At 42.7% G+C, this 20,749-nt stretch overlaps 1 long non-coding RNA gene across 2 annotated transcripts in view; it reads left to right on the top strand.

The window, feature by feature from the left end:
• LOC306980452 overlaps positions 1-20,749 on the top strand; it is a 359,700-nt gene that overhangs the window by 133,083 nt on the left and 205,868 nt on the right. The window contains exon 3 of one of the 2 annotated variants that reach the window (XR_013794026.1): positions 18,865-18,941. The exons of the other annotated variant lie outside the window; for it this stretch is intronic. This is a non-coding gene — a long non-coding RNA (uncharacterized lncRNA). Of the gene's footprint in view, positions 1-18,864; positions 18,942-20,749 lie in introns of those variants that run through there. 2 annotated transcript variants of the gene reach the window in all.

Raw genomic sequence — 20,749 nt, 5'->3', positions numbered from 1 at the left:
TCTTTTTTTTTTTTTTCTTCCTTAAATGAGAAAAAGACAGAGAACAACTTCCACAAACTGGGATTCCAAGTGTCACACCAGCAGCTGAGGCGGCAAGTTTTGGTCGAGCTATACGTGCAACTGATGCAGTCAGAGCAAGGAGGGGGAAGCTTTGAAGCAGGGGAAAGCAACGTCAGGCCCAGGGGCAAAATCCGGCCCTCCTGCAAAGAACTTTTGCCCCCCCCCCCCCAGATCATTTTGGATAATAACATTTCAGAGATCTAATACTTATGGAAGCACGTTTGCCATAAAAAAAATATATATATTTGCAACTGTTTTACTCATCGAACGAGAACTGATCATTATGAGTATGAGAAAAATTTGAATTAAAAGTATAAATTATGATATTCTTTCTGGATTTTTTTTTTTAAGGTGGAAACGGAACTCCATAAGTAGTGTGCCTGTGAAGTTTTTTGTCTTTTGCTGAAGTTCCTCAGTTAGTATAAAATGTCCCCTCAGAACCCACTGTTCAGCAGTGTTAGTTTTAGCTTTGGTCTTAGTCTCTTGACGAAAATGTCAGTTAATGTTAGTTGGGATTTAGTCAAATAATGTTCAATTTTAGTCTACTTTTCATTCATTTCATTTCACTTATTCATTTATTTCAGGCAATGGCACACTTTTAATCAACTAAAATTGCCATTTCTAATAGTTATTATATCATATTTACTCAAGGTCCTTCATGGAGCTTCTCCAACATGAATAAAGCTCAAAGCTGTTGCTTTGGGAGAGAATTTAAATGATTTGATCAAACTGTCATTAAAGCTTGTTTGATTTTAGTCTCTTCTTTTCATTTTTTAAATTTATCACATTTTTGTCGACGAAAATGTGTGGACATTTTAGTCGTAGTTTTAGTCGTCTCCACAGATGGAACCCTAACCCTAAAACTATTTAAATACTATTAGGGTTAGTTGACTCAAATTGTGATTCAATATTTTAGCTGACAAAACTAGCACATTCACAATGTACAATATTTGTGGGAAATGGAGATTTACTTTAGGCCTCAATTTGGAGGATTGGCCACTGAACCTTTGACGTGGATGAGAATTGTCCATTTGGCCATCTTGCTGTTAAGTTGAACGAGAGTATGACTTGTTTTCATTAAACAACAAAAACACTCACATTTGAATGACTAAAACAGCCTTCAGTCACATCTATAGCAGTCGCTGTAAAGCAGTTGCATAGATAAAAGTTGTCTTCTATCATCATCATCAGCCTGAACCAAGACCTTGATCGAGAATAACCTGGAAGAGAAGTTTACTGTGGATGTTTGCGGCTCGCATACACAAAGAATTTGGCATCCGTCTCTCATCTCTCTGTCAGCAAACAATCTCCGAGTGTGAGGGGGATGAAGACGGACAAGGGCAGGCCGTACGCAACAGGGGGCTTCAGAAGTTGGCTCTCTGGGCAGAACCGAGGCTGATCCCATCTCATCCTTGTATTCTCTATGACGACGTGTGAAATCGTATCAGAAAAGAGCTCTCCATAGTGTCTTAGCTGTATAAAATGAATTCTGTCTCTCGTCCGTTTCAAAGAAAGGCTCACTTAAGAGGCAAACTCTCTCTTCAGCACCTGCTCCTCTCCCCCCTCGCTCTCCTGATTGCACTGCGCCATCTGTTGCATTAACTGATCAAAAAGGCTGGGAGATGTTTGGGTGATGGAATTGTTCGGGACGTCCCAGCGCTCTCGGCTCTGGCGCCGCTGCCTCCGTCCACACCTCGTCTCTTTCCCACAGTCGCTGGAAATCCATATCCTCCCATCTGCAGACCTGCCACACCTTTCAAACTTCACGAATCGGCTTCTATGCTGTGATTGCAGATTTGAGAAACGTGTTGTTTTCTGAATGCTTGAATGGTTTAAAGGCTTTCGTGAATCAGTGTCGATTGATTAACTGAATAAATGGAGGACTTGAGTAAAAACAGTCATTGACACATGGCTCGGCTTGAAAAGAAACAGACAAATGAGAAAGAATCCCATCCCATCTCGTCCTTGCAATGTTGTTTACTTATTAAACAGTCTGATTCACTAAGCCAGGCGCTAAATTGCAAACACTACTTCAAATGAGTCCAAGCCATTTTACAGTATGTTGCACCTGATTTATCTTTAGAAACCATTTGTATTAGAAGAAGTTCCTCCAGCTTTTCTGAAGGACCGTGAAGGGGCAGCGGCTCTACTCCAAGTTCCTCCCAGGTGCTCCTCACCCTATCTCGAAGGGTACGTCCAGCCACCCTGCTAAGTAAACTCCTTTCCACCGTATCCATGATCTTGTCCTTTCAGTCATTCCCCAGATCTCATGACCATAGGTGAGGGTGGGAAAGTAGATCGACCGATAAATCGAGACTCAATGTACCGGTTAACAATATGTGCGATGAAAAGGTGACAGGAAAAGCTTCTCTGTGCGACAAATCTTTTAATTACCAAAGTTCCTGTTGCGGAGGCCACCCAGTGGTCTTAAGTCCAATTCCTGAATGAAGTTTGCATGTTTTCCCCATGTCTGTATAGTTTTTCCCTACCACTAAAACATGTACTGCTCCCTCTGGGATCAAGTGTCGCTTCAAGATGTTTTGAAATCTCAGGGAGACTTTCCTGGATAAGTAGAATCCAAAATAAAATGTTGTCTTAATCCTGTTGCAGCCCATCCTGTTTTTCCATCCATCCATCCATTTTCTTCCGCTTTATCTGGGGTCGGGTCGCGGGGCAGCAGTCTCAGCAGAGATGCCCAAGCTTACCGATCCACACACACCTCCTCCAGCTGTTCTGGGGGGACCCCGAGGCGACACCAGGCCAGCTCGGAGACATAGTCCCACCAGCGTGTCCTGGGCCTTCCACGAGGTCTTGTCCCACTAGGACATGCCTGGAGGCATCCGGAACAGATGCCCTAGCCACCTCAGCTGGCTCCTTTCCTGTTTTTTATTTTTTAAATATACAACAAAAAATATGGTTGTTCTGAAGGACCGTGAATGGGCAGCGGCTCTACTCCAAGTTCCTCCCAGGTGCTCCTCACCCTATCTCGAAGGGTACGTCCAGCCACCCTGCGAAGTAAACTCCTTTCCACCGTATCCACGATCTTGTCCTTTCAGTCATTCCCCAGATCTCATGACCATAGGTGAGGGTGGGAACGTAGATCGACCGATAAATCGAGACTCAGCTCCCTTTTCACCGCAACAGTCCAACACTCCCCCTGATCCGTCTATCGATCTCACGTCCCTCACTGAGAAATTGAGATACTTGAACTCCTCCACTTGAGGAAAAGACTCTAGTCCGACCCGGTCACCTTTGTCCAGTGGAGAACCATGGCCTCAGATTTGGAGGTGCTTGTGTTGTTTGTATAATACCTTGAATCAAAAACTACTAAGTATTTACAGAAACAATCGTAAGCCTTTGTCAACTAAAAGCTTGTCTGAACACAAGTATCTTTAGCTGCTTTTTAAAAGAATCAACAGAGTCGGCCACACAAAGCAACAGAGGAAAGACGTTCCACAGTGTTGGAGCAACGGCTTTAAAGGACAAGTCTCTGGCTTGAGGACTGGAGGGTGTGAGAGGGGCACAGTACGTCAGACACATATTTGGGAGCCTCACCAAGGCTCTTAAAAGTCAAAATTAAAATATTACATTTGAAATCTGATGGGGAGCCAGGGCAGAGAGTAAAAGATAGGAGTATTATGTGACCCTCTGCTCGATCCTGTTAAAAGCCTTGCTGCTGCACTTTGAACTATTTGAAGCAAGAAAACAGATTTGTTAAGACAAGTAAACATTATAAGTGACGCAAATCTGATACAGAAATGAGTTTGCCCTGTGGCCTTTTAGCATTGATGGAGAGGTGGGCAGAGTAGCCCAAAAAAAATCAGAAGGAGACAAACTATGTCTATTCTATCGATCAAAATGTCGCAGTGGAAAAAATAAGAAACAGATACTTCATTATAATTTCACTCAAGTAGAAGCAAAATGTACTTTATGTGTAGTTTTCCCCTGATGTGAGCAATGTGGGTGTCTTTGTTCGCCCCATAACAACTCGTTTAATCATCAAGCCGACACTGCCGCTGTTTAAAAAGTGACTTTGTTCTTCTTCTAAAACAGACAAGGCTTTAACTTGACTGGCCTTATTGAAACTGACAGACAGACAGGGCCACCGCATTAGAGAGAGACGCCGCCGTTAAACATGCCCCTCACATTTGTCTCAGGTTCTCCTTCATTTACACCCCGCGCGTGGGCACAGGCAGCATCAAAACAACAACAAAAACACAACCCCCCCCACAGGTCCGGGATTAACCACGGACGCTTTTATCTCACAAATAAATTGCCTTGTAGACAAAAAAAAGAGAGAAGTAATTCCCGGTGTTGGGAGAAGGAGAGAGCGCTCCGTGGCCGCCTCTCTCTCCCCTGCAGACGCCGGGCCTGTAATCGATGGATATTGAGTGTTTTAAGGCAGGAAGCACCCGCTCCGTTCATACACTCATATTGACGTCGGTGAACTCATTTCTCATGGTTCCTGTTTGACTCATTTGCTTAGAGGAAGTCGGCAGCTGCTGAACATGCGTGTCTTAGTTCTGGCCTATTGACTTTGTGGTGTTTTGTACTTTCTCCCTGAAGCCAAGACACTGCAGGTGAATGTAGGAATTAGAGGTATCAGGGTGAAACTTTTGCAGATGACTGATGTAAATATGAGACAACAATTTGTGTGGTTCAAAACTCAATCAATCAGGCTAGGAATTAGACATTTTAAAATCCCTCTGAAAAACCCTTCAAATGTTTTTTTACTGTTCTGGGCTCTGGTCTCCCAGAACGTAGCTGACCATATTTGGATTACATCATCATCTTGGTCGCCTTTCATGCTACACGTGGATACCAAACATGTCAATATTTGTGAATGAATAACGTTATTAGCAAATAAGCGTTGCAAATGGTGAGTTTCATGATTTTTTTTTTTTTAATCTGACATTAAAACTACGATGTTATGGGAGAAAAATTGCTAGAAAATCTCAATATTGACCCAATGGCCACCATCGCTGTAGTACCTCCATATATGGGGGGCAAAGCGAGCTAGTTTTCCATTAGAAAGCATTGCACTTGGCAATAACTGCATCTGAGCCTGTTGGTCTGTTTAATTTGAAAAATATATATATATATATATTGAAGAAAAAAAAAAGAAAGCATAGCACTTTTCGCACGTTCTAAACAACTGTCAAGCCCATAGACTATATATAATAGACAGCTTCTGCTCACTCCTCCCCGTTTACCATAATGACCACGCTCGCGGGGGAAGTCATGGCGGATTTACAGACTCCCCTCCCCAGCTCTGACGAAGCATGTTCCTAAAAAGGGCATAAGGGCGGGATCTTCACTGTAGGCTCGGCCCTTGCGTGACGTGTAGCTCATGCTACTCCAATGCTAACAGTCCGACCCTCATTAAGTACGAGATTTCTAAAATTGTTTGAAAACCAGCCTTAATTGTAACTAACCCAGCGTTATCCCAGGAGGAATATCTAGCTCTAGATAGTTAAAAAAAAATTGGGACCAGGCTTTAAAGTTGTTTTAAACGTGTCTAAAGTCCAATGCTTTTCAATGGGGGACCGGTGGAGCAATGGCGGTCTCGAGTGTTGTGGCCAAAAAGCAGAGCAGCCAGCGGCCATTGGTCAAGCCTGATGACTCATTTTTCTTTAACTTTCTACAGTTAGATATTCCTCCGGTGATAACGTTGGGTTAGTTGCAGTTAAAGTGACCAGGCGGGTTTTCGTAAGGAACATTTTAGAAATCACGTATACTAATGAGGACCGGACTTTGACTGACAGGCCGTTAGCATTAGAGCTAACAGCGCAGGCACAATTGAACTACATGCCCCGCAAGGGCTGTGTCTTACAGTGAAGATCCCGCCCTTATGCCCTTTTTAGGAACATGCGCCGTCATTATTTTTTACAGTCTATGCATTGACCACTGCGTGAAATGGTAGAAAATGGCCGCTTCCTTTGGTTGTGGTGGAAGCTCTGTTCAACTGGATTCCAGGCTTGAGGTTGAGACAGATTTCAAATGTTTTTACATGAAGGAGGCAGCGTCCCGGTGTTCGACTGTTCACTTATCTTCATAACGTTTACTCCATACGTTACAGTATCTTTTCCCATTCCCCCCAGTCGCGCGCCTTCCCATTCAACCTCCTAAAGATGCAGCCATTGCGATTCCACCTGCACACGCTCCCAGGCAGATAGTAGCACATGTACCAGCGGTTAATAGCCCAATTTAATCCCGGAATATGACTTATTAATTTGCATAATGCTAGCGATGATTCCGACGCTGGTTAGAGGTGGAGAGCGGTGATTGATAGAAATTTAATTACGGCACCTATTAGTTTTTAAAGGTAATCAGCCCTGAGCCACTTATCGTCAACGCTTTAGCACTGGGGTAGGAGGGAAGGAGGGCAGTCGCTAGTTTAAAACCGCTCTGAGCTTCAACATGCAAAAAAAAATAGAAAACCTCGACATGACAGCGATCGATCGTAATGGCACGTTGACCTTTTTTTCTCGGCGGATGCTAAACTCTTCCACGATTAGCTTTTGATTACTGTGGTGTTTTTGCTCGTGTTTTATGTATGCGCCTTAATGTGCAGCACGTCGCCGATTACCATATTAAGAGTTTTTTGAAAAAGGAAATAATTTGCACTCGTTAGCATGAACATAGATTGGTGTTTTTTACGACGTTCATTGCAAGACAATACAGCAATGTTATTGTTCGACCGTTTTAGAAGCGATGGCCGTAGTCATAAAACTATTCTCTGTGACTTCTCAAAGAATAACTGTCTTATGTTGGAAGATAATAACTAAGGAAGCAATTTTGGCTTTCTGGTGAAATATATATAGAGTGGCGGGCGAAAGTTTAGGCATCAAGAAGTCAAGGGCCATGGAGTTACAGATGAGACATTCCCATAACATGAACTTCCATCCAACGGTCCGGCCTGAGGGTGGTTCAATCAGCCATTTGGGCACAGGGGACATTTCACTGGTCGAACAAATGACGGATTCAATTCAATTCCAGCAAATTCTGAAGGAAAACGTAACACCATCTCAGGTTACAAGGCGAATGGCTTCTACAAGTGGATATCGATATAAACCCACATCAAAATCCACAATGGACGACATCAAGAGATGCGGTCTGAAGGTTTTGCCGTGGCCTTCAGTCTCCTGACCTAAACATCATTGAAGATCTGCGGATGGACGATGAAAGAGCAGTGCGTATAAGGCAGCCAAGAAATGTCTTTGTTCGTAAAGACTTTTGTCATAAAGGAAGGGCAAAAGCTCCTCAAACTATAGAGTTGAAAGACCCTTGGTTAGAATTCATATTGAGGAGCTTTAAGGTATTAACTCTGCAGGTGGCCAACATTATTACAACCAGAGAGAAGCTGAAAATACCAAATGTTATGCAAACTTTGGGCCTCTTCAGCATAGTATAAGAATGCACATTGTTTTACAGTGGTCCAAATTTGGTTGCTTCAGCCTGCATGATGAGCCTTGGGGATACCAAAAGCAGTATCCTTCTGAAAAGTACATTAATAAAGGATATTTAGACAAATATCTGCACAAACATCATTTCAACACTTCTACCCCTTTGTTTGCGGCAAATGTTCATATTTCTATTATCATTTTGCCCACTCTGAGCACTTTTAGGAGTTGAGGTTGATAAACTCAAGAAAGCCTGAAATTTGCTCTGACACACCATACTCTCCGAGCTCCACCAACTTACGCGCTGTCGTTATGCAGAGGAAAACCACACCGCGACTTGCAAAAAAAAAAAACACCAGAAACTGGAGCTAAAATGGCAAAGTCTGAGAGCTCAGGGCGCCCAAGTGCAAGTAATTATGCAGTAATACCAGCTGAAATGCCACATCTCCCCGTGTTTACCCTCTCCGAAGCAGTCGTTCTGGAGGAGCTGTCGTCGGGCAAACAAGCGAGAATGAACCCCGTCTCGAAGCGCGAACGGGAACTTTTGAGCACAGTGTATGCTGCGCGCGGTGTTAGGTGCCACTGACGGGAGACTTTGCATATGTCCCCGGCATCTTTACACTTCTGCTTATTCTGCGCGTTTTAACGTATACATGCTGGTGTTTTGCTGAATGTGCAGCTAACAAGTGCGGCAAACCAAGCGCTGTCACCGTGCAAAAACAATTATATTTGATTTGAAGAGCAAACTTTTTAAATGGGAGCACGCTGTGGATGTTTGAAATGGCTATGTCCTCAGCATTTCTCTAAAGATGGGATTCTGATGGGACTAACTTAACAGTCACATTTTTTTGTAGTGACAGTCATTGTAAGTAGTCGATGTGCGTGCTACTGGACTGGCAGACCCAGACGTTTTGGTCAAGACTGCCCAGAAGCCAACTACTTCCAAACTCAGAACTGAGGTCTAAAGTTCACCGGATCCTGAAGGTCCAGAGTTCCAACAAATTCTTCTCACTTATGTTGGCGAATGCAATGTGGTGAAGCCATGACGAACGGTAAACCAAGAGATTGGCCCCACTGCTCATTATAAGAGATTATCTGGGAACCATGACTCAAGAATGCCAACGGAAGGGGTATGAAAATGCACTAAATCCGTGGAGGAATGGTGTAATGACTTCATCTACATTCAAATGATGATGTTTCTACTGTGGGCCAGGGCGGTGCAAAGTGGCACTGATCTCGCTTCTGGTCTGACCTGCCCAGAAGTACGTCAACGACTGAAATTTGTGTGTAAAATGAAATTTATTTACTATCTTTCCATGAAAATACGAACAAACAAAGAGCACCCTCGCAGCTTCTCGTACGCCTTCTCCTTCTAAAAACACACACACCGAGCGAGTGAAAAGTGGAAAAATCAGAACTGGGAGACAGCCCTCCTCGCTTCCCCACCAGTGCTTTCCGCCCGCATCTGTCCTGAAGGCAAACCGCAAACATCTCCTGTTAAGAAGCGAAACTAGATAAACTGTAAGTTTGTGTTTTCCCAGCTTCTCTTTCCAAACCCCGTGATGGGAAATGCTTTTGGTACCTGCTTCTTCTTATTCTTCTAAGTTTGCAGAAGAAAGCGGCGAGAGGCGCACACGAGGATACAAAGACAAAGATGTGGTCAAATCGCACGGCTGGGTAATCACCGCTGTGCTAACAAAAGCTGAAGGAAGGGTCTCCCAGGTCTTTACTCTATATTTAAAAAGCGATAGCAGTGTGAGGTGTTCTTAAGATGTTAAAGCCATAGCGAAGCAAAAGGCACAAGTACTGGAATGGTTCTTCCTAAAATCAGTCCAATGGTTGTTTTCATGAAAACGGATGACAAGGGACTGTTTGTGTCAGTATAACCAGTCTGTCAGTCATGGGTGTTGGGAATTATAGGACTCTACCTTGCTCAAAGAGGGGGTGTTAGTAGGTATTAAGTAATAATGTCATTGAATTGCGATCTTGCCATAAGAAAACTCTTGGAATATACAACATGCAACATTTTGTGAATAGTTGAGTTTCAAAGTTATGTTTACTACAATAACTTTCTAATGTAAAAGTATTTTTTATGAAGCGCTGGTAGGCAACTGTTCTCACTCAGCAAAAATTGAATTGAGGAAATCTTAGTGGAAATTGGAGTTATTCTAGATAAAACATTTTTAAGAAGAAGAACTTTTCTAACTTGGGCAAGAGGCATAAGTCTTTGACCATTTACACTCTTTCCAAAGATGTCCATGTTATTCAGCTTCGGTTCCACATCAGCAAATAAAACTTATACTGACTTTCCCACACATTCCCCTATACCTTTTCTGCCATGACTCATACCTCCAGTGTTAGTTAAAAATTCAGAGTAAGGATTTTTCTGCACTGTGTCAAAAAAAAAAGATTCAGTTTTACAGTAGGACTAGCACAAGTTTGCATTGAATATTGGCTCCAATCTGTATTTATTCTCTCATTTTATCAGCTCCTTCTATATTCCATCTTTCTCTCAACACCGACGAGTGCCGTTTCGTTGCTAATTCCCTCCGCGGCTTAGGCGCGCCACGCCTTGTTGTGGTTCTCCCTGACAGCAGTGGGGAGTCTAAACATGGAGGTGTCAGCCACCCCTCCATTTGCCGTCCCAGTCCCCTCCATGATTATATGTATCAGGAGCTGGGGGGAGCCGGGGGGAGCAGTCGCTGCGCCGCACTGGGGGAACGCTCTGACAGTGCGCCCGCCTCCTGGAACTCACTCTATGGGCTGAAGGAACAGGCACGTAGCACGTACTGGAGAAGTGACAGCATCAAGTCGAGCTGAAGTCAGGTATAGTTTCCAATAGTATGCATGGAAAAGCGGGGGGAGATACTTTGTTGCTGGTACTGTAATTTTATAAGTTAAACTTTTGAAGTGAAGTTTGCATTCTAAAATCAAGACGGATTATATTGACTATGGTAATGCAAAGACACGCCCTCGAAACTACCATATGGGCATGACAAGCATGTACTCAGTTAACTACGGATTTGAGTAACCTTGGAAGTATCTGTGGTATTTTTAAAAAAAAAATCTGTAAAACTTTCATGTGACATTAATTTCATTAGACATTGTGTAAAAAGTGTCCTACTACGTCATCATAAAAACATAATCTGATCACTGGTGTTCTCTCAAATAATTGTATTGTACATAATGACATAATTTGTAGGAATATGTTATTGACCGTGAGAAAGGAACTAAACATTTTTGGTCCCTTTTGACTGTGATAATATTCTGAGACTGAAGAATTTTAGTGCATAAAAGTCGTCCTGCCACAATCTTTATAAGAAGGCCTTAGGAACAAATGTGTACATAAGAACCATTGACATAATCAATCAAAGATTTGAAAATAAAAATAATCACGGGAGGAAACTGCATTTTTTTATTTAATTTTTTTTAAACAATAAACGTCTTTGGAGCCAGTCTTTTACGTTGTTTTTGATACGTGTAAAGTCCCCATTGGACTCCATGATATTATAGCAAACCTTCTGAAGTCGCCCCTTGCCACTAAGGAGTGGTATTGCTGCAATGTCAGCACCCTGCTATGAGGATGAGAAGTTCTTTCCTTACCCATGAGAACCTGTAATGAAAGAGGGAGATTGTTTATTGGCGTGTTTGTTTATCAGTTATATAATTGATTAGTTGTTATAAAAAAATACTTGGAGTCAAAAGAGAAACAGACGAACAGCAAAAGCATGATGATCCGACTTTGGTGGTATGGAAGCTGAATTGTAAAGTGAATCGATTTGCTTTGTTGTAGCCGCATTGGCCAGTAATAGAGCTGCAATTTCCTCAGTTGGAATGAGTTGCACTATTAGCGTAGCAAAGTAGGCTAAAAAATCATTCAATTTGTGATACAAGCACCAAAATTGGTATGGATGCTATCTGAAAGTGTGTGTCATAATCATTTGAATGGAGCAGGTCCCAAAAAAAGTATTCAAAAATGTAGTTATCAGGGCTCTGACACTTATTTACAGTGTCATTGAAACCCTCTTGAATTGTTCTGTTCCTCGACTACATTAAGCCATATTTGGTGCTTGTATCAGATCATGTCCTCTGAAAACTAACTTGCTCGCAGCACTGTGACTCCTTATTTTTCTCCCTGTCTCTTACAGCAGCACAGTATTATGGACTAAAGCCGCTGAAGGAAACCGGGCTCGACGTGTCTGTCTACTGCTGACGGCGTGAAGACGAAATCCGAACCACAACAACAACCACCACCTGCACCGGCAAAAGCATCGGTTTGATCCTTGTTGTGGCAATGGGGCCGAGCAGCAGACAGCGGACCAGCCTTCACCGTGACACAGTGGACTGCCATGGCACTAGTTAGGCTCTCACCACCTTCTCAGGACCTACATGTAAACGAACGGTGATTTGTGGAAAGAACTGTTGTTGTTGTTGTTGCACAATGCGGTAGAGTGAGAGGGCACTGGTACAGGGGTATGTTACAGTGCTAAAAGTGATTGTCTGTAAGTTTGCAAAGTGAGGAGAGACAGAGTGAAAGTTGAAAGTAAACGATCAGATCCCTCCCCTCTTTAAAGCAGTACTAACTCTAACCCCTAGAGGTGCAACTGCAGGTGTCGTAGCAAGTTAGATTTTTTTAACTTATTAATTGTCTTGGAGAGTAAATACTACGCTGACAGGAAAGGCGAAGGGAGAGAGGGATATTGTACATCCAATTATACAATGGAAATTATTTTTTTTCACTCAAACTTGGTTGTAAATACTGTTTAAAGTGACGTTAGCCCGCAGTTAGCTTTGCCCGTTAGCCTGCTAGCTTCTTCTTCGTGATTACATTAGTGTGTATTGGTTGCTCCGGTCCGGTGGCAGTCAAGTTGCAAACATGGTTTTCTGGCCAGAGACACCAGGGGGAGATGAAAGACCCTCCAATCATCCCATAAACACTTGTATTACCCCCACAGGGACCACGAAGAGGATTTATTAAGGTAAACACGTTACTTAGAACTGCTTTAACTATAGAGCCCAAAATAGTTTGCACAATGAGGAGGGCAGGAACAGAACTTTCAAAAGGAAATGATTAAGCTCCTCCCCCTCCCTCCTGATTGGACCTGACAGGCTGATTCACAGGAAAAACTAATCTAATTGGTCAACGCAGGAGGATGCTAGACTCTGATTAGTTGCTGGGATCCAGGAAGGAGGGACTCTACAAAAAAATACATATATTATTACTTTACATTTTGCAAAACCAGGTGGTCGATTTTGCACATTTTATAAAATGTGTAAAACATTTAGACCTCCAGACTATCACTTTAAGGAGAGTGTATTTGGATTCTGTAGTGGTTTCGTACTAGGTTGCGTTTACATAAACATACTAAAGCCAATGTTTTAAAATTGAGTTGATGGGCAGCTAAGAATTCTACTATATACTCTATTTACAGTAATTGTTAAACTTTATGGTCAACGTCTCCATAATAGCTGGAACTAGCCACATGAAACAAAAACTGTCACAAAGTCTAACATCTTCTCTCCCCGCACATATGAACAAATGACTGTCTCATAAAGTGTCCAAAAGTGGTGACAGTTTTTTAAATTATGTGCTTGATGTTGGTCAGATGAACGGACTTTCAGACATGAGATGAATGTGGCAGGTTTGTGAATCCGATCACTTCCATCTGACGATCAGGGAAAACATTTGCAAATTTTCTTGTTGGACATTTCTTTCCAAAAGCGTGTTTCTCCCTTTGTGTTTCATTCCAATTGAAACTTCGACAGAATATAAAGTCCTTTTCATACATTCGCCCTCCTCGATCTTCTGACGATGTCAAAGAGGAGAGCATGTACAGTAGGTTAATCATCTGACTAAAGACTTCTGACCATAAACCCTAACTCAGAATCTGGAGATGGGTCAAATGAGGACAAAAAGTATGCCTTAATCTTCACAAAAGGCTAATTGGGCAACATTTGAAGGAGAAAATGGAGCCTCTAATTTGCCCAACAGTGGCGACTCATGGGCAATTATCCACGGCTTGCAGTAAAAAAGCCTTTTCATCCCATGTACAACCTTTCAGAAGTGTTACGTAATGAGTTAACGGATATACTTTTCTAACAAATGTGTGATCTTGCTCGGTCGATGAAGTCCCCTTTTGTTCAGAACTATTCAAAGTCCTCTGTTAAAAACTGCCACTCCAAGTAAAATGACAGCCAAGGTTAGACGATATTAAAACGCTGGTGGTGGCAAAAACCTAGCCTTTATGTCCTCTCCACAAAGGCACTGTTTTCTCTGAAGCAGAACTCAGCAGATTGAGTGACATGTTGATGTTTAAACTCAGCCAAAGCGCATTGTCTCAGCATTTTGAGAAGGGAAAACACTCCTCTATTTGCCCAGTACAGATGGAATCACAATGCATCAAAATCTGCTATCTTTTCCCCCCCCCGTAATTCAATTGCACTCGCAGATTGTGCTGAGCTCCAAACCATATGTGGCAGAGTTCCATTTGTTACTGTGGTGCAGAATTCTAAGACGCTTTTCTGAAACGTCTTACTATTTTCTCCTATTTTAAGCAGTGGTGGTTAAAGAACTTCATTCATTTCTTACTTGAATAAAAGTGTTCAAAGTAGAAAGTACAACTAAGTTTAAAGAAGTGGTATGGAGTGGAAGCTTATTTGTATAGCCAAGCCACCTAAAGCGCTTCACATACAGTAGTGTCATAGATTTGTTCCTCATTCACTCTGATCACCACCATTCATTCATTCACGCACACAAATCATACATCCAGGCCTATTGTACATGTTTTTAGTGGTAGGAGAATCCGTAGTAACCGGAGGAAACCTATGCAGACACGGGGAGAACGTGCAAACTCCACACAGAAAGGCCCCGTCTAGGTGGGAAATTGAACCCGGGACCTTCTCGCTGTGAAGCACGAGCTCTAACCACTGCGATACCATTAGGCTTCAAAATTCAAAATACATGGACACGTTTACTTTTGACTTCGGAAAGTGGAGAAGAAAGTAGCATTTACCTTTCAAATTGTATTGCCGTGAAAGTCGTAAGTTATACTCAATACTACAAAAATAAAATACAGTTCTTAAAAGGACTATACAGAGTTGAAAAATATTAAAATGATGTATTTTCCTCCCCCTACATGTTCCAGCAATGTCCTAATGTGTAGGATGAGCCCAGACCTGTTCACCACAACTGCCTCAAAAACCCTGCACTGTCCACTTAATATAGAAGGTGCAGTTACATGTATGACCTGAGGTGGCAGTAGTGAGTATAAAATGGCCAACTTGCATCTAGCCTCTTTAAGTAAATGTACTTAGTGACCACCTCGGCACATAAGTACGTTTCACACTTTCCCAAGAGCAGAGCGAGCCAGTTAAGTTCACCAAGCTAGCATCCACCAGGCTAATTGTTTTTAGCATTTGGGCAGGTTTACAATTACTCATAATACGAAGCATCTGTCAATTTTTACCACAAATGTCTCAAAACACTTTGTCCCGGCCAAATGGATTTAGCTTTACTACGTGTTTAGGAATAGGTTATTGTGCCTTATACTGTATATAAGGCAACATTTGATTCTGGCGCTATCCACTGTTGCATTACTATACGACTCGCAGTTTCAAATTACAAACTGTAGGCACTTTATTATTCTCCTGCACGCTTGCACCGCCATCATCACCAGTTTCCTGTGTTAGCGACAAAAAAAAACTCCATTACCTCCAATAAAGTCAATTCATGCATAATTGAGTTGCTTTTGCTCCCTCTATTGCCTGTGTAAATTCTGTTTTAATTTGCGCAGATAAATAAATAAGGTGTGTATTTATTACTGTGGCGAGTGGTATCATAGCAACAGGCTTCGTTAGTGGCTCCAGTGGAGTGTGCCGTATAACAACAGATATGGGCTTATAGTTTCAAATGGCACAGAGAATATGGCTTGCTCATAAAAGCTTCCATTATTATGTTATTTTCATTTAATGTAAAGAGGATCGTGGGAAATGGAGTGTGTACTTGAAGAAATTGAAGTGCCCATGTTTTCAATTTATTGCATTTCTTTTCAGTATATGTTTAAATTAACAGTAGAAGGAGTCAATGAGGCTAACGTTAATGTAATGCTAGCAAAAGTTAAAATAGCACCACCATCTGAACATTTTTTTTAACGAAATACACTCGGCTTATATTCTGTTTTTTAAATCTTATTTTATTTTTAATTTACGCTATGATGTCGACCGGAAATAGTATTTACCATAGGAATGAACAGGAGAAGCGGCAAACGTATGTGGACAGTTAGCGGCTAGCGGGAGAGTCCGTTAGCCTGCTCAGTGTTTCACATAGCTATTAGCATTTAGCCACCAAACATTGCAAATTATGAAAGATACAGATGTTTTCAGCTGGTGTCAACCCATCGACCACATTCAGGTGATATCAAAACCTAGCTATAGAATACCTAGCTAGAAATTATTCACGAAAGAACAGACTTTTTTTTGTAGATTTTACCTGTGGAAGTTGCCTCTGCGCTAAATGCTAAATCACATCCCGTTACATTTCTGCTTTTAGTGGGGTCAGAAACACATCCAGAAGCCACTAAACCCCCCCATAATATGTTAACAATGAAGAAACCACAGGAATTATGCCTAAAAAATCCATGAAAAGGACATAAAATTCATACAGGTTCGGTAAGTGGTTGGCTAACAGAAGTATGCATTTGTAGAAACAGGCACAGATAGCTAGCTAACAGGATTTCTATGATTTCCTCAGAGTTCGGGAAAATCTACAGTTACCCTGGAGATCCGCCATCTTTGAAACTATTAGCATACATTTTCCAAAGACTAACATTAGCTAAAAAAACAGTATAAAAAGTGGAGAAAAAAGCCGTGGGACAGCTCCGTTAGCTGCTGAGTTACTGCTGGTAAACAATAACTCCGGTATTTTACATTTTAAAATCTCCATTGGTTTATAATTGCTGCTAATCCCATGATGCTTAGCGATGTGACATTTTCCGAACTCTATTCACCTTCTTCCGCCCCGCCCACTTTTGCCACTTTTTGCTTTGTCTCGGCACTTCCGTCGTCCTGACACTTGCCAACAGGAAGTTAGCCAAAAACATTCCATGCACAGAGCCATAATAGCTTAGGCTTCATTGGCAATTTGTGCCCATAAATTTCATCTGAATTAGCTCTACCCGCTTCCATTTTATATTTTTGTAACTTAGTGTGTCCCATTTTAACAGCCATTCATCGTACTAAGCCCATGCACAACTGCGCTCAGTGCTCCTTTCTCTCTCTTTAGTAAACTGTGGGTGTCAGGTGCGAGGCGGCCACAATAAATCCACCCCATCGTTGAGAGGGTTGGGTGGGCCAGGAGGGAGAGAGGCGGTGCAGGCGGGGTAATTTGTGGCCAAAAAAAAGTAGGGCATTCGTCACGAGCGCCCATAAAACAAAACAGCCGGACTGGCACTCTAATCCAACCGGCCTCCCCCTCTGCCACGCCAACCGTCGACAACCACCTTCGATCATGTGCGAACTCTCCCCAAGGAAAGAGGCGGACATTTATTTTTCCCTCCTCCCCCCCATTGTCCCTCGTGGTAGTGGGCCAAATGTGTAAAGCAGAATCACAGTGAATATTCCGACCTCCTTATATTGGCTGTTTTGTTGTGAAAGGTTGGCAACACTTTGGAGCTCGAAGAGATGCTTTGATTTGGGGCGCGCTTAGAGAACTTTGAGAAAGTGTGTGGGTGTGTGTCAGAGCGAATCGGTCGAGAGAGAAGAGGAAGGCAGTTTTTCTCATAAATTATTGATACATGCACCAAGCGACTTTTTCTTTCAAGTGGTACACAAGAAAGAGAGACCATATTTTTATATCAAGCTTTATTCAGGCATTTCCAACGACTTTATATCCTTTAGCCTTGGTATTTTTTGTAGTACAACTTAAAATAACATAGTCTCTGCGATGAAACAGTATGTTTATGTTCAATAATATGCTACATGCAGTTCTACTTTAGGCCAGCAGGCTTCCACTTTTATTTACACACATGATCAAAGAAGCAGTGAGAAACAAAAGTTACAAAAACAGCTATGTATCAAAAACATGCTAATCAGGAATTAGGAAGATTAGCAAACATGCTAAAAGCTGAAGAAAAAAAAATGTAGTCAACCCATACACCATAAGAACCATGTTTTTTTTATCATAAAGGGCGACACCTGAACCGTCAGGCCAGGGGGCTTAATCGGCTCTCGAGCTTATCTTCTGGCCCTCAAAACCAATCAATCAATCAATCACTGGTTCTTTAGGCTCTAGAGCGACATTGGGCTGTGTCGCTATAGAGCCGATGGGAGTCCCTCAGCAGATAAGACTGCAGAACGTCCAGTCCTGATTGGAGCTTCAGTTCTTCTTGTGCAGATCCTGTAGGCGGGGTTCTTCTGTTCCTCCGTGGACAGGGCTGAAGACCACAACACCAACGACCCATCATCTGAAACAGACACTCCCAAGGGGGAGTGGAACAGAGGACACCATGTCAATAGTAATGCACTGACTTCAGATAAAATAAATATTTTATCATTACAACAAAGTCTGCAGTAATAAGAACTAGAAGATAGGGCTCAGTGTACCGCGTTAGGTCAATGTCATCACATTACAACAGTGTTCATGGTCACCTGGGTCAGGTTTGCCCTCCATTTATTGTCAGGTAAAATAATCGTCCTAGGTGCTACCCATGCTCTAGTCAGTCTTATGCTCCGACATGTCAGTCTTGCATCTTGCTGCAATTGGCATCAAGAGTTTGAGGGTAACGCAACTTAATTTTCTCTGTGAATTGATCACATATAATCGTCAGTAAATTGAGGAAGAAACTATAATTGAGAGAATCAAACCAGTCCCAAAGTAAGGCTGGTGTTCACTGTTCTAAAATGTCCAGAGCCGTACAGTTTTGTCCTCTGAGTGGTTTCCCTGGGCAGTAGGTCAGTGTGGGACAGTAAGAGACGTGAATGATTCAATATTATGTGAAGGCACTTGGAAACTAAAAGCATCAGAGCTTTTAGTTTCCAAGTGTTTTGTCAGCCATTTACTGCAGCCTCCATCCCCCATGGTGAAAAAAAAACATTTAACAACATTTAAACCTAAAATATTCTAGAGATATGTTCTTTTTTATTATTATTGACCTTGATTTAACCAGGACAGTCCCACTGAAATTAAGAATCTCTTTTTCAGGGGAGTCCTGGCCTCAGAGGGGAATCTATTGTACATGTTTTAGTGGTCGGGGAAACCGGAGTACCCGGAGGAAACCTACGCAGACACGGGGAGAAAATGCAAACTCCACACAGAAAGGCCCAGGTGGGAATTGAACCCGGGACCTTCTTGCTGTGAGGCGTGAGCGCTAACCACTACGCCACCGTGCCGCCCACCCTACCTTAGCTTAGACAAGTTCATGTGTACCTGTCTGATCTTCACACGTGCCTTCAGTCACGTAAACACAGCACAGGCGGCGTTAGCGTTTAGCCTGTCCTAATCTCCTCTATAGCTCCAAACGAGGTGAAGATAGAAGCTACCGAGCTCTTCCACGTTTTCCCTGTTTAAATGTGGTTACATGAAGTGCTACACTACAAAGTACAATCACACTAAATTAAACTATGTCAGTTTTCTAAGCAGATAAAAAGGGTGAACTATATTGTAAACAATATCTTCACTTTACCGCTTAGAAAAAAACCCACATTGTTTAATTCAGTGTAATTATACCTTGTAGTGTAACACTTCATGTAACCACATTTAAACAGGGAAAACGTGGAAGAGCTCGGTAGCTTCTATCTTCACCTCGATTGGAGCTATAGAGGAGATTAGGACAGGCTAAACGCTAACGCCGCCTGTGCTGTGTTTACGTGACTGAAGGCACGTGTGAAGATCAGACAGGTACACATGAACTTGTCTAAGCTCAGGTTAGAACAGATCTCTGTCTGTAAAAATGGTGGCCTATTCCTTTAAACTTTGTTATTGATTAACAAAGCTCTACACTATCCGAGAGGTTTAGACCTAGACCTCTAGGGTCTTTGAGGTAAAAATCCCCAGTTGGTCCAACATCTCGGCGGCTGCATTTTTGTTTGCCTCCTCTTTGGTCAAACCGGCCCCGTCCGCCCACAGCTTTCCCAGGGTGACCTTCATGACATAGTGCCATCCCGCTGGGCCGCGCCACTGCTGTACGAGGCTGTAGTCGGGGTATCCCACCCAACAAGCCACTAAGTCCGAAAGATACGAACAGGGGTCTGAGTCCACGGTAAATGGCTTCAGCCGCCCCTGTTCAGCCTGAAGGTTCTCAGGCAGGGTCAGATGTTTCTTCAGCTCGCGCAGAATATATGAGGCCGCCCTAGCCTTTGCCTCTTTTTTGCTCTGGCCTTGTCCAAATGCAAAGAACTGGCCCACACGAAGTTTTATCTTGAAGGTCCCACGACAAGAGTCCAGGTCCTCGGTCGTCATTTTCAGGTTATGTTTTTGGGACAGTTTGGTCACCTGTGAAGAGAGACAAGAGACAAGGTTACTTGAAAGAAGTACATTTTGAGCTGTAGATTTGAATTGTACTAAACAATGAGTTAACTAAACCCCTAAAACTGGTCTAAAGTTGAGCTACACCAGGCCTAAACATAATGTAAACATGTCTTTTAGTAGATATTAAACAGCAGTGTGATAGATGTGACAAAATGTCCAAGTATTTAAGTTACATTTTACACAAAGGGATGTACATACCTGAGTTAAGATGTCCTCAGCCTCTGGTTCTGAGGTCTTGAAGGTTTGGACCACTGGTTCTGGTTCTGGGGTCTTGGACTGCATCAGGCTGCGCTCAGGGTACCTCACCGACCGGGCCTCCACCCGCTCAGAAAGGTATGGACAGGGGTCCGAGTCGACGGTACATGGTTGATGCCGCCCCTGTTTCGCCTGGGGACGGGTTGTGGTGTTGGCGAAGGTCGCTTTGTGAACTGTCAGGGTGGGAGACGGTCGATGGTTGTCACCGAGGGGCAGACGTTTGAGTTCACGCAGCACATATGTGGCGGCCTTATCCCTTGCCTCTCTTTTGCTGCGGCCTTGTCCATATGCAAAGAACTGGCCCACGTGGAGTTTTACCTTGAATGTCCCGCGCCGAGAGTCCAGGTCCTCAAACATCAATTTCAGTTTGTGTTTTAGGGCCAGTTTGATCACCTGTGAAGAGAGAGAAGATGGTTATTTGAAAAGGAATACATTTTGAGCTGTACATTTTAATTGTACTAAACAGGGAGTAACTAAACCCCTAAAATCTGTCTAAAGTTGAGCTACA

The sequence above is a fragment of the Gobius niger genome, assembly GCF_951799975.1.
Source record: "Gobius niger genome assembly, chromosome: 21".
Lineage (NCBI taxonomy): Eukaryota > Metazoa > Chordata > Actinopteri > Gobiiformes > Gobiidae > Gobius > Gobius niger.
Note: the sequence above shows the minus strand (reverse complement) of the source record. Positions and strands in the feature narration are given on the sequence as shown.